Source organism: Peromyscus californicus, unplaced genomic scaffold (genome assembly GCF_007827085.1).
Source record: "Peromyscus californicus insignis strain IS unplaced genomic scaffold, ASM782708v3 Scaffold_5__1_contigs__length_169319896, whole genome shotgun sequence".
Lineage (NCBI taxonomy): Eukaryota > Metazoa > Chordata > Mammalia > Rodentia > Cricetidae > Peromyscus > Peromyscus californicus.
In genome coordinates this window covers 99,398,732-99,412,295 of record NW_026294573.1, presented here as the reverse complement: position 1 = coordinate 99,412,295, position 13,564 = coordinate 99,398,732, and the positions used below count along the sequence as shown (strand labels likewise).

At 45.0% G+C, this 13,564-nt stretch overlaps 1 long non-coding RNA gene across 1 annotated transcript in view; it reads right to left on the bottom strand.

Moving 5' to 3' along the window:
* Window positions 1-12,581, bottom strand: part of LOC128097378 (uncharacterized) — a 38,484-nt gene extending 25,903 nt beyond the window's left edge. Inside the window, exon 1 of the long non-coding RNA XR_008213852.1 lies at window positions 12,171-12,581. This is a non-coding gene — a long non-coding RNA (uncharacterized LOC128097378). The remainder of the gene's footprint in view (window positions 1-12,170) is intronic.
* Window positions 12,582-13,564: the final 983 nt, after the last annotated feature.

Genomic DNA, 13,564 nt, shown 5'->3' with positions numbered 1-13,564 from the left:
AGGGTCTAGAACAGTCGTTCTCAACCCTCCTAATGCTGCGACCCCCGGCCATAAAATTATGTCGTTGCTACTTCGTAACTGTAATGTTGCTACTGCTATGAATCACAATGTAAATATCTGACGTGCAGGACATCTGATATGCAACCCCTGTGAAAGAGACATTCGACCTCAAAGGGGTCGTGGCCCACAGGTTGAGAAACACTGGTCTAGCACAAACAGCTGGGTGGTTACTCCCCACTGGCCCCACCACGGCATCCAGTCACTAAGTGAGGAGAAAGTGAATGAAGGAGACAAGAGGAAGAGGAGAGAAGAAAGAGAAGGAAACAAAGCTATCACATGGAGTCACCCTGGCCCACGCACAGGGATCCAAGACCAAAGGCAGCAATCAGGATAGAATGAAGAATGAATGGCAAGCCGGGCGGCGTGGCAAATGCCTATGATCCCAGCACTTGGGAGGCAGAGTCAGGTGGATCTCTGTGAGTTCGAGGCCAGCCTGGTCTACAGAGTGAGATCCAGGACAGGCACCAAAACTACATGGAGAAACTCTGTCTCAAAAAACCAAAAAAAAAAAAAAAAAAAAAAAAAAAAGAATGGCAAATGGGATGAACCCACCATAAGATAATCAAAGTCAAAAGGCTGCCATGGAGACGATATTGCTCATTCTCTACTGTTTTTGTGAAGAACCCTGAGCTATAACACAGTCACTGAGAGAAGACAGCAGTAAGAAATGGCCAGTTAGAATCTGCATCCAGGTGATGAAGTCAGAAGGCAGAGGACACAACTGTGATAGTGGAAAGCTATCAGAATAAGATCAAATCCTCAGGACTTGGACCTGCTTGGTCCTCGGGATCCTTTGACTGCAAGTGCCAAGGTCCCAGATCTTGCTAACTTACACAAGGAACTGTGTTATCTCACAGAACTGGAAGTTCAGAGGAAAGGCACAACTTGGTCAGCAACTCAACAAGGTCAACCTCAGGTTTCTGCCACCCTCTGTTCTGACATCCTTGAGACGGACTCCATCTCACAGTAGCTTTCTCAGCAGGCCAGGTGGCTAGAGCAGTTCCCACCAGCATACTCACGTACATCAAAATAAGGAGGGGCCGCTGCTGCTGCCTCTCCCCTCCCGTAATGCCAAGGAATTGTTTCCTAAAACTTTTTGTCCACCTCTGCCTCCACATTGTTTTCCACATCTTATTGGCCAGAATAACTTACAGGTCACCTGACCCTTCATGGACAGAAGAAATGGTATTACCCATGCTGGTTCAGAATAATCATCTGAAGTAGAATGAACATTGGGGTACCTATCACTAATGCAAAACTGGGTAACTCCCAATAAGGAGTATTCCTGTGACATCACTTTCATCCAAACAAAGTGTATAGTTGTGCTGCTGCCATGATCACAACTAAGATGGTTGAACTTTGCTTGAAACTCAGATTACTGTTTGCCCACATCCCATCATGAACTTACTTGGCAACTATAAGACATAGTAACTTTTTTGATCAATCTACTTTGGGGGAAAAAAATGTAACAAGGGCTGGAGAGATAATGGCTCAGTAGTTAAGAGCACTTACTGCTCCTGCAGAGGACCTGGGTTCAGATCCCATCACCCACATGGTGGCTCACAACCATTTGTAACTCCAGTTACAGGGTCTAATGCCCATTTGTAACTCCAGTTACAGAAGCTCAATGCCTCTTCCAACCTCTGTGGGCATCAGCACATATGTAGCGCACACACACACACACACACACACACACACACACACACACACACATAAAATAAATATTTTTTAATGTAATAAAGCAAGAATAGTAAGTAACTACCAAAGCAACTACAAAGGGACAACTGTCTAGGGCCTCGTTTTGAAAATTATTTATTCCAATATTAGATTCTATCTGGAGAGAAATGGTAACTGATAGGTTTATGTACTATGGACTCAGGTTAAGGTACAACACATAGCATATATTTGACAACTTTGTTTTAGAGAAAATCTCTCTAGTAAATGTCCTCCACGCTAAGTGGAGTGCTACAGACCTGTTATTCTTGCACTCAAGAGGCTAGAACAGGAGAATCTCGAGCTGAAGACCAACCTAGACTAAGCAACAAGATCAAGTCTCTAAGAGCTGCAACTCCCTCCATTGAGTTGGATTTCTCTACAGCAAGCTGCATTCACTGTAAGGCAATCTATCCCTTTGTATCTACTTCCACTATTTAATTTATATGCATAACATTCAGCAAGCATGAATTTCAAAAATATACTATACAGAGAGGTGGGAGGGAGGGAAGGAGGAAGGGAAGAAAGGAGGCAGGAAGGGAGGCAGGGAGGGAGGCAGGGAGGGTGGGTAAGTTCCACAGAATTCTCAACTGGTTCCCTTTGAGAACTGGAGAGAAAAATTTGGTAGAATGACTTCATTTACACACTGTCCTACTTACAGCAAGCAGGAGTGTCTTGAGGGCCCAGGCTGGATACAAGCTCAGGCAGAATGGACAGAAGGGAAGGGATGGCAACCTACTTATTGAATCTAATTTTAATTTACTGAAAGTGGACTGGCCCACAGGTGTACAACAAAAAGCAAAAAGGGGCAGAAACCTAACCTGGGCAAATGATGATAACTTAATATTTGAAGAATGCTTGGGTCGACTGTGGCAAATAATGACAGTAAGCAGAGTGAGTGTATACAATGCCTTCAAATCAGAGAGGACAGCAGAAGCCACTTGGAAACTCATTCGCAGCCCTCTCTCTCTCTATGTCCTTCTATTCCTTATCTATCTTTTTCTGAGTGTCCTGTACTGTACAAGCACGACCTTTTTAATGAAGGGAAAAGAAAACAATCAAGCCAACATGTGTTTATCTTGTTTTTAGATGTTTTGATTTGTTCCAACCAGTCTCTACTCTACTACCTCTTAGTTAAGATCACATTTGTCCACTCTCTCCAACTGCTGGGCAGCTAAACTAGCTTGCTTTAACGTTTTGATGTCACAAGCAACAACATGCTGCTGTAACTAAAAGTTAGAAGATTAGAAGACGCCTAGAGAATGAGCCACAAGTGTTTGATCACTCCCATAATGTACTAATAATACTACTCAAAACCTAAGAACTTAAGATACATTTTTTACCAAATTGTTGTTTTAACCAACTTTTCTAGTTCATCAGTTTGCATTCAACTAAAGTATATTTGACCAAAATGGCTTCTAAGTCAGAGTGGTACTGAGCAGAATGTCCCGCCGCCCGCCCTCAGAGGGAGGTCTGAAGCCTGAGATAACAATCAGGAAATCAAAAAGTAAGGCTCAACAATAAAGAACAGGCAGGGTGGCCTGGGCAGGGTTGTCAGAGAAAGATGCCTGGGGCAGTGGTTCAAAGTGGGAGGAAGTATTTCAGTCAAGAACACCCAAAGGAGCCAGGGACAAAGTGGCCCAGCTCTAGTGGCCTGGCCACTCTCTCCTGGTGGGACAAAGCTGGGGTGAAAACAATGTGCCTCTCCTTCAAGTGAGAGGTTTCACCTCTTCCATCCACAGCTACAATCCCAGTGCAGGAAGAAAACGAGCTGGCCAGGGCAGAATAGAGACACCAGCACTGCCTTCTGGCCACCTGGGTTTCCTGAAAAGAAAAGGAAGTAGAATCCTATTGGACAGACAAAACAGAGGTGGCCAATGAGAGGATTCTGCAGGAAGAGAAGCGAGCCAGACCTCAGGAGTAGAGGACCCAGACAGTGCAGCTCAGCTTCTAGAGCTGATTAGCAGGGACCGTCCACAGCCAGGGGCTATCTCGGGTTTGAAGAGTCTTATGAATGAACCTTAGTATACTTAGGATTCCTTTTGAGCCAGTGACTGCACCATGAGAACTGGCAAGCCGTCTGGGCAGCCTGTATCCACTCATCAAATGACTGCCAGGCTGCTGAAGCTGCTGAGGATGGCAGAGGCAGCATGGTGACAGACACTGGCACCACTGCAGAGATGCTCTATGGGAGGGAAAGCGGGATTGTAGTCATGCTCAGTCACAGCAAAGAAGGTGTGAGGACAGCAAGTGGATGAATCAGTCCTGCTTCAATGAGCAGCAAACAGGAGAGATGCAGACCGCTGACAAACGGTGCCGAGGCAACTGGGTAGCCACTGGGAAGAACACTGAGTTGGACCTGCTCCATAACATACACCAAGACAAATGAATCAAATACTGACATCTAAAGTAGAGACGAGACAAGGATACAAATCAACATGAATTCGTTCATAAACTTGGAGTGAAGTGGGTTTTTCTAACGGACAAATTCCAGAAGCCATTGAAGTGGATACTGACAAATCCAACCACATAGTTTTCAATCTACATAACAACAAGACCATAAGTAAAGTTCAAGGACAAAGGAAAAACCAGAGGAAAACGTGGTGAACTCAGATTACACAGGCAGAGATCCACATTGTAACAGAGACTGCACGGGAATGTTTAATTCCATCCACCCCCCAAAGCATGCGAAGGGTCTAAGAGGCACTTCACAAAAGAGGAAAGAGAAACGGCTCTTAAGTATAGGAAAAGGTGTTCACAATTACTCATAAGAGAAACAGAAAGTAAAACCACACCAACAGTTTTCACTTACCAGACTGAAAAAAAAGAAGAAAAAACCCAAGGTTAAAAAATGTACTTTGTTGGCAAGAATATGCATAAATCAGGCATTTGCCTTTATGTCAAGAGAAATTTAAATTTTATAACTTCTGTGGAAGGCAATTTGGCATTATTATCAAGCTACTATGATGTTTACTCTTTGGTCCAGCAACCCACTTCTAGGAATTTTACAAATATACTTGCACAAGTTTGAAATTATCTCCATAGCATAAGTATTTATTGTGACAACTTGTTTTTGTTTTTCAAGACAGGGTTTCTCTGTGTAACAGTCCTGGCTATCCTGGAACTCACTTTGTAGCCCGGACTGGCCTCAACTCAGAAAGAGCCACCTGCCTCTGCCTCCCAAGTGCTGAGACTGAAGTCATGTGCCACCACGCTGGGCGAAAACTGTCTGGCCCCGTTTTTGCTGTTGCTGTTGTTGTTTATTTTTTTTGTTGTGGTGGTGGGGTTTTTGTTTGTTTGTTTTTCTCAAGACAGGGCCTCACTGTGTAGCTCTGGCTGTCCGGGAACTCACTATGTAACAGACTAGGCTGACCTTGAACTCAGAGATTCGCCTGCCTCTGCCTCCCAAGAACTGGGATTAAAGGCGTATACCACCATCCCTGGATTGTGGCAACAATTCTAACTACAGATTTGAAACTTCCCAAATGTCTACCAGTATCGGACCAGCTAAATAAATGACGATACAGTGCCAGTATATGGGGCAATCTCTAAGACACATTATTAAGTGGAAGATGTCTAGGGCTCTTCCACTGTTGTGGAACCAACCCCAAGATATGCTGTTCAGTGAAAAAGGCAGAACAATATGGAAATGCCCTGTGTGTGTAACAAAGGACTTCATACCTGTAACGGCTTTGAGATGTAGCTAAAACTTGTAGGAAAGCTGTGCATGATGGTGCCAGCTGCGATCTTGGGAAGCTGAAGCAGGATTGCCACAATGGGAAACCAGCCTGGGCTCGTGTGAAGCCTTGGCTCAAGGGGAAAAGAATCTTTGGAAGAGAGGTGGGTAACTCAGCAGGTGGGGGTGGAGAAAAGGAAACTTTTCACTCCCCAATGTTTAATTATTTGCACCATGTGACTATATCACCCCTTTCAAAACTTTAGTCTTAAAATGTCTAAATATGTGTTGTAGCTATGATTCAAGAGCCTGGTCAATGTTCCCCAGCCTATGGCCCCTCAGCCTATGGGTGGTACACACAGTGACTTGAAGGCCTTGAAGAGAAGGAAAAGGGCTGGAAAGCACAGTTGAAAGTTACAGGTGGAAGTCTGACTTGCCACCTGTGAGAAAGTCACTGTTGCCAACACACACCAAGGACCAGGGCAGTGAAGAAGAGAAGGGAGAATGAAATCTTGCAAAGGCGTTACAAGTGCCTTACAAGCGGCTCACTAAAATAAAGAGACAAGCCAGAGGTGAATTCCTGGGGTTGGGGGGTGGGAGTCTCAAAGTAGTGCAGGGCTGTGGAGATGGCTCAGTCTATAAAGAGACATGCCATGTGAGCAGGAGGACTTTAATTCAGATCCCCACCTCCACGGAGAAAAGCACACTACCTGTGGTTGTGCACATCCATAATCCCTGGGCTGGGGAACGTGGGCAGAAACCCCGAGATTCTCAAAGCTCACTGGCCAGCTAGCCCAGCCCAGTCTATCAACTCCAGGTTCAGTAAGAGATCCTGCGTCAAAAAAAAAAAAAAAAAAAGGTAAAGAGGGACAAACCTCTGGCCACCACCCCAGACGTGAACACACATTCTCACAACCAAACATAGACATATAATGCACAAATACCTGTGTGCACACACAAAATAGTGCAACAAGTCCTTTGAAAAGCTAAATTGGTTCTACATTCAAACACAGATGTCAGTATGCATTACTCAGGGATATCCCCCAGTCTCTGCAGGCTAGGCGCACTGACTACACCTCTTATGCCTACATCATGAGTCAAACGACCTCGGAAAGCTGGTAAGGCCACAGGCCGGTAAGGATGAAGAAAAGAGGATAATACTTTTAATAAGCGTCTTGCCATGGAGTATCACACCGTCATCAAATGGTCACAGAGCACTTACTCTGATAAAGAACTACTTTTGAGTAAATTCATTAAAGAAACATTCACTCCAAAAAATACAGTGACCCAAGACACCTGGAACAAAAAGCCATTTTAAAAGAATTTGAGACACCGGGCATGGTGGCACACGCCTTTAATCCCAGCACTCGGGAGGCAGAGCTAGGGGGATCTCTGTGAGTTCAAGGCCAGCCTGGTCTACAGAGCGAGATCCAGGACAGTCAGGGCTGCACAGAGAAATCCTGTCTCGAAAAGAAAAAAAAAGTTTGAAATTTTTTAAAAAAATCAATTTCACGACTACAAAAAGGTATTGTACTATGGTAAATACACTGCAAATTTTTATTCAGTTTTTGTTTGTTTGTTTGTTTGTTGTTTTTTGTTTTTTCTGAGACAGGGTTTCTCCATGTAGTTTTGGTGCCTGTCCTAGATCTCGATCTGTAGACCAGGCTGGTCTCAAACTCACAGAGATCCTCCTGGCTCTGCCTCCCGAGTGCTAGGATTAAAGGCGTTCGCCACTGCCGCCTGGCTCTATTGTTATTTTTTAAAGATGGTGATTTAACAAGTGAATATAAAACAAAGATTTTCAGAAATTAGAAAAACAAGACGGTTTATTCAATTTTACTCCAGTTAAATAGCAGGAATCTTTCTGGCTTTCTATTCTCCTCACCGCAGTTGATAAAACAGGAAAACATAACTGGATAGAGAACTAATCTAGAACAGATGTCAGGAAAGAATTTTTCCAGTACTGAACTATAAACATGCAGAATAAATACTGGAAAATGTACTATGGTAAAAAAAAAAATCAGACTCAGTTACTAATTACATGATCTAAGTAGGAAACCAGATACCTAAATATGTGGAACAGGCTTTTTAAAAATAACCCTAATGGACAAACTGTGTCTTTACTATCCAAACCTGACTTAGACAATACAGAAACCTGCAATCTGCTAAAATTCAGAACTTTCCTATGCCTACAAAGCTGGGCTATTCATCCAAAAGATGAACCCAACCACAGAGCAAGCCAGTTCCCGAGCACAATCCACTGTGCTGTTCCTCATCACTGCCAGCGTTTCTTCTACTTGATATGCTCCTGGGACTTCCCAGTGACTTGCTTTTACAGTCTCCTTTCTCTACTCAACGGGACACAGAAAGACTTACATCTGTCTCAGCATCTCAGCATCACTGGTCCTTCTTCTCCTTCTCTAGGAAAAAGCCAGAGGCCAGCTCGGGCCTGGCTCCACTCTTGAGAAATGGCTTATGCCTAGCATGCTGGAAGGATCAGGAAGGCATGGAGAGCAGCAAACAACAGAATCAGCTCCGAGAAAGTTTGCTAATTTGTATGAAGTCGATTTGTGACTCATCCATATTCAGATGAATGTTCAAAGACAAATTCCAAGACTAAATATAAAATGACTTTTGGACTATCCAGGCTTCTGCTCATTTCTCGCTTACGGACAGGGAAAGGGCTGTGGTGCTGCCAGTACACTGACTCTCAAACCACTGAGATCCCACTCATTTGATGGCTGGAGTTCATTACCATTGGAGCCAAAGCAGCTTAACAAAATACTACTACCAATGGAACAAGACTACTAGAAGCACATGTGTTACAAAGGAGAGTTAGTGAGCCTCCTGACCACAACAGTCCGTAGTTACTTAAGGACTGGGGCAAGAAGACTCATGATTCACTGAATTGAACTCGTTCAAATGAGCATTCAACTTTAGGACCTACAAGATCATAAAGGAAACTCAACACTGTGATTTACAGATCCTGCCAGGCTCCTAAAAGATTAATTTACCAAGGTTGGGTGGCTTCACAGTAGCCAAGGCCAACCCTAGTCTCTGAGAAACAGCCAATAGCTCTGTGCCACATAGCCTCTCACTTTCGGAGAAATGGAAGGAACTGAACTTGTACGTATGAGGCAGTATTGCTTTCACAGCTGGGATAATGGACAAGAACTGAGCAGGTAGCTAAAACCTAAACTGCCTTATTATACGTGAGCAATAACCTTTCCCTTCAAAATGACTGCAGTCTTCCAGCTACCATTGACTAGGGAGAACATGATTGAGAAATCAAATTATCATTTAAACCAGATTACAAGGCTATCCTAGCCATTAGCATTACAGGTGGATGGGAAGCCATTAATGAGACCGTAAAACATTATCAGCCCTTATACTATAAAGTAATCTCTCCATCTCAGGTTTGTACATGTTAGAAATTTTTCTATAAAATCAGGTTTTCCTGATTTGTTGTCTTGCCTTTTCTGTGTTAAAGGAGGATTTACTTTAACAAAGAAAACTAAGATTCTAAGTCACAGGAGCTTCTAACGAATCGTAATCCCCAAATCTTTGCCCTCTTCATCTCCCCACATAACAGAGTGGCATACAAGTCTACTTCAGCATTTGAAAAGGGTAGAAATTCAAGAAGTTTTGCATTTGACTGACTGAACATAGATGTCACCATCACCGTTCCCAGTTTTCCAGGTATTAAAGCATCCCCCCCCTCCCCCGGAGAAGGGCAGTAGTGACTGCAGGCCTCTGGCACCTGTAGTTCACTGTTGAAAGCAGCATCCGAGAAAGACACAGAGAGAGGAAAGAACTTAGAGAGGAAAGAACTTAGAGCACAGTAAGAGTCAAACCAAAAGTCTGCCAGGAAAGAAAAGAAAAGATCATAGCAAAGCTTCTTCCTACGCAACAAGCCAAACTGCCACTTCCTTGTATCACCACGCAGCTGTCTGTGCTCCTGGCGGGCACCTTGACAAGCTGTGTTCAGTCAGGAAACAAGAAAAGTTCAGGTAAAGCAAACAACGCCAGTGACCTCAAATATACCCATCCACGCCAAAAATGCCCTCTCCACATCTCTGCCATGTAACTGACTGTGGCAGCTGTCTCTGCGTTCAAGTTAGCTATGGCATATCTTATGGCTAGTTATTATCTGTGAACATTCTTGGGTACCACAGAAATTTTGGAGAAGCGTGAGGCAGGTTTTTGAAGCTTGCGATATGACAGGGCTGTAAGTCATGGGCAAAAGAGAATTAAAAAGCAGGAAAATAAGGATGTTATGAAAGACTCCAGCACAGTCTGGTTCTTCATAAGCTCATTTTAGAGGCTGTGTAAGATTTCAATAAGTGGAGAAGGAGAAGGGTGTCCATTAAAAAAGAGAGAGAGAGAGAATGAACAAATGTGTTGAAGGCTGTGAAGAACAGAGAGGATAGCAGGCTGGCTATGACAGGAGGAGTCTAGAAATAATAGGCCTTTTGGCTTTGAGCAGACAAAATCCAGCTGCTGAAGACTTTTAAGGCCATGGGTAATTATACAAAAGATGTATTTTAGGAAGACTTATCTGACACTGATAGAATTGATTTAAAAGTTTACAGTGGTCCTGGATTCCTGATCCAGGTACAGCTGAAGAGGGAGAGAGACAGAGACAAACAGACAGAATGTCGTGTGTCAGTTGGAATTTTTATAAATACCTGTTGGTGTGTACATGTGTGTGTTTAGTATAGGACCTCTGCATTGGTTTTAGAAAACTTGGACATAAAATTCAAAACTTATTTTTCTTAGGTGACAAGTTCTGGCTTGCAATTTCAGTGTGTGTGTGTGTGTGTGTGTGTGTGTGTGTGTGTGTGTGTGTGTACAATGCACACAGGTGCGTGTATGCTGCATGAACATGTATAGGTGCACATTCATGTGGAGTCTCTCTCAGAGGAGCAGAGTTTCAAGCTGGATTGGCTAGACTGGCTAGTCAATAAGCTCCCAGGATCTGCAGGTCTCGTGTCCCCAAAAGCTGAGTTACAGGCACAAAGCCATGCGTGGCTTTTAACACAGGTGCTGGGAATTCAAACCCTGGTCTTCATGCTTGCATAGCAAGTGCTCTTACCCATTAAGCCATCTCCCCAGCTCCTGGATTATATTTCTTTTTCATCTTTCCTTATTTATAACAGTAATCATTCTTTACACATTTGCAAAATCAACAAGATTACATGTCATTCTTCTTAGAGCGGTTTTTTAAGTCCTACTTTGCTAAAACAATTGCTTTATATCACACACACGCAAAATTTCCTCAAATCCATTATTTTATTTTGCAAGAGAAATGTATCTTTCTTTCTTGCAGGCACTTTAGAGCTACAAATCTACAGCAAAATGAAATAAATGAAATGGTTATCTTACAAATCTATACTGTATAGAAAGTTTTTAACAGACTGTCTGTTCTAAAAGTAGAAATTGCTTTCTTTATGTGTACAAACTAGAACATGCATGAATGTCCTTTTTCCTAGAAAAAGAACCAAACCTGGAATGTTTTCATTATGTCACAGATTAAGATACTTATCATATTTAGTTTTTCAGAATTGGAGATTTAGCTGTATCTAGTACTGAATTTCACTTAGCAATAAAAAAGGAATTTATATTTCTAAAAAAAAATTATTGCATGGGCCTCATAGAATAGTATTTCCTATTTGTAATAAATCAGACCTTTAAAACGCAGGAAAGAATGGATTATGAACATATTTCTTTTTAAAAAGGAAAATTCTGTTTGGGTCATGGAAAAAACTGCATTCGCTTGGGGACCTTTGATTAAGCAGAGGAGGGGGTCCTAGTCTCTAAGAGAGCCCTATCTCCACTTCCATGACTTTCCATTTGAGTTTCAAAGACTTGTCAGTTATCAGTGACCACTGGAAACTCTCCATTAGTGAGTCCAGCTTCCCACTCTAAGGAGCCCCAGCCAGGAACAGCAGACTGGCTCATCCCAACTGAGCATCAGGGAACTGCCCCCTGGTGATCTGACTAAACCCCAGGAAGGAAAAGATAAAAGAAAACACAAAATTAGCCAGGATAGGTCCCAAAGGCACTCACTCAAAGACAGAATCTATACCTAGAGAGTGTGGGCTAGCTAAGAATGAAATTCATCTTTTTAAGGTAAACAAGGATGATGGTTTCCCCTCCACTACTACCGCTCAGAAGAAGAAAAAAAAAATCACTGTTTTTATTTATAAAACCCTAAGCACTTCAGTACTAAGAGTGGGAGAGGATACTTCTTCAATCCAGGGGCATCTACGATGTTGGTTTTTATTACCAACACACATGCAAGTGGTATTATCATATACGTGGTAAACTATGACAATGGTTAGCTTCTCTGCTAGAGCAACAAAGTGAACTCCAATCTCAAAAGCCTCCGATTCATGTGAACACAGTTAGTGACTTCATAACAACCTGAGTGAGCAAGGACTTTTCACATATTAAGTTAGCAAATGTAACGGATTCTATAAATCCATAGAAAGATGTCATGTCTCCTAAAAATTGTACCTGATTTTAGGGTTCCTGGTTAAGGTGATTCCAGCTCTGTATGAGATTTTTTAAAGTGAAGGGGAATGGGTGGGGTGCAGAACACAGACGAAACTTTTACAGCATGGAAATAAAAGTATTTTTAAACCTTCTTAAGGGTGAAGAGTTAGGCAAGAAGTAATACGTGGAAAACTGTCAAGTGCTTCTCTACACACCCACCCACCAGATACCATCGCAGCCGGCTGGGGGAGTCTCCCTCTTCTTGCCTGACAGCTTCACTTTCTTTGAGGTCTGGAACTGGTGATCACACTGGTCCGTCATGGTATTTTCAGTTAACAAAGCAGTTACTCAATAGAGGGGGGGGGGGGGGGGGAGGCACAAAGGACCTGGGCAGCTGCTGCTGCACCCATGATGCCACCGCCGCCTCGGCTCCTCCGTGACGTCCGGAATGGGTATCCCCGGCTCTCAGGAAGTGGTGGCCGCGGGCAGCTCCGCCCCCTTCGCGAGTCGGGGCCCGCCCGGCAGGCCCGGTGGCGAGACCTCCTGGCCCGGGGGCTGGCGGAGCCGGGGCGGGTGGAGGGGCAATCACCGCGCTCGGCCTGGAGAGCGCGCGCGCGCGCCCCCAGCAGCAGCGCGCCCCCAGCAGCAGCGCGCCCCCAGCAGCAGCGCGCCCCGCTCGCGCCCGCGCCCGCGCCTCCCTTCAGCACCCCCCCACCCCACCCGGCCCTCCGCCCCCACGTCGCCCGGCACCAGACAGGGTCGAGCCGAGTACAAGATGGCGACTCGGCCGTCCGCGCGCCGGGCCGGGTCGGGGCGCCCCTTCTCGCGGCGCGAGCGCGCTCCCGCGGCCCCACTAAAAATAGCCGGGACCCGTCTATATTTGGTTCGCCGGATTCGAGGCGGCCGCGCGCGTCCCGCCCCGCCCCGCCTCGCCCCGCCCCGCGCCGCGCCGCGCCGCGCTGAATGGAGACGGGCGGGGGTGACCGAGGGGAACCTACTCCGCTATCGGCCGCGCGCGCCGCCGCCAGGGCCCGGCCAACCGCCCAATTTAGTAACATCGCCTGCGTCAATCACGCGCCTCGCGTGCGTCAGCGCCGCGCGGCTCCAGGTCCTGCTCTCCCAACCCCCAGCCTTTGAATGGATACAATGTAGGAGCGCCCTCCTTCCTTCTGGGCGGGGATGGGAACGCACCCGCAGGCTGGGGGCTCGGTTCCTGCCGGCTAGGGCAACTTTTGGAGCGTCCTCTCCTGGTCTTAGGCACACTAGCCTGCTGAAGTGAAAGTGGAGGCGTAGACTTTCACATGATGCACAGGGTGTTTTGGTTTTGGTTTTTTTTTTCGAGTTTCTGGTCCTAGCTTCGATTCTGAAGCATGTGCTACGACAAGGGGATCCTCTTCCCCCCACCTTGGACACCCACACGCTCAAATGTTGGGAACAGGTCGAAAGAAAATGCCACTTGAGATTCTAGCAGGCCACTTAGAGACCGCAGCTGTCTGCATTGTTTCATTCAAACATTTCCTTCGTAAAAATTATTTTCTAAGAATTCTTAACTTGGATACGTTTTTGTTGTTTTGTTTTCTTTGGTTTTCAGCGAGAAAGTGACACCCTAAGTTCATT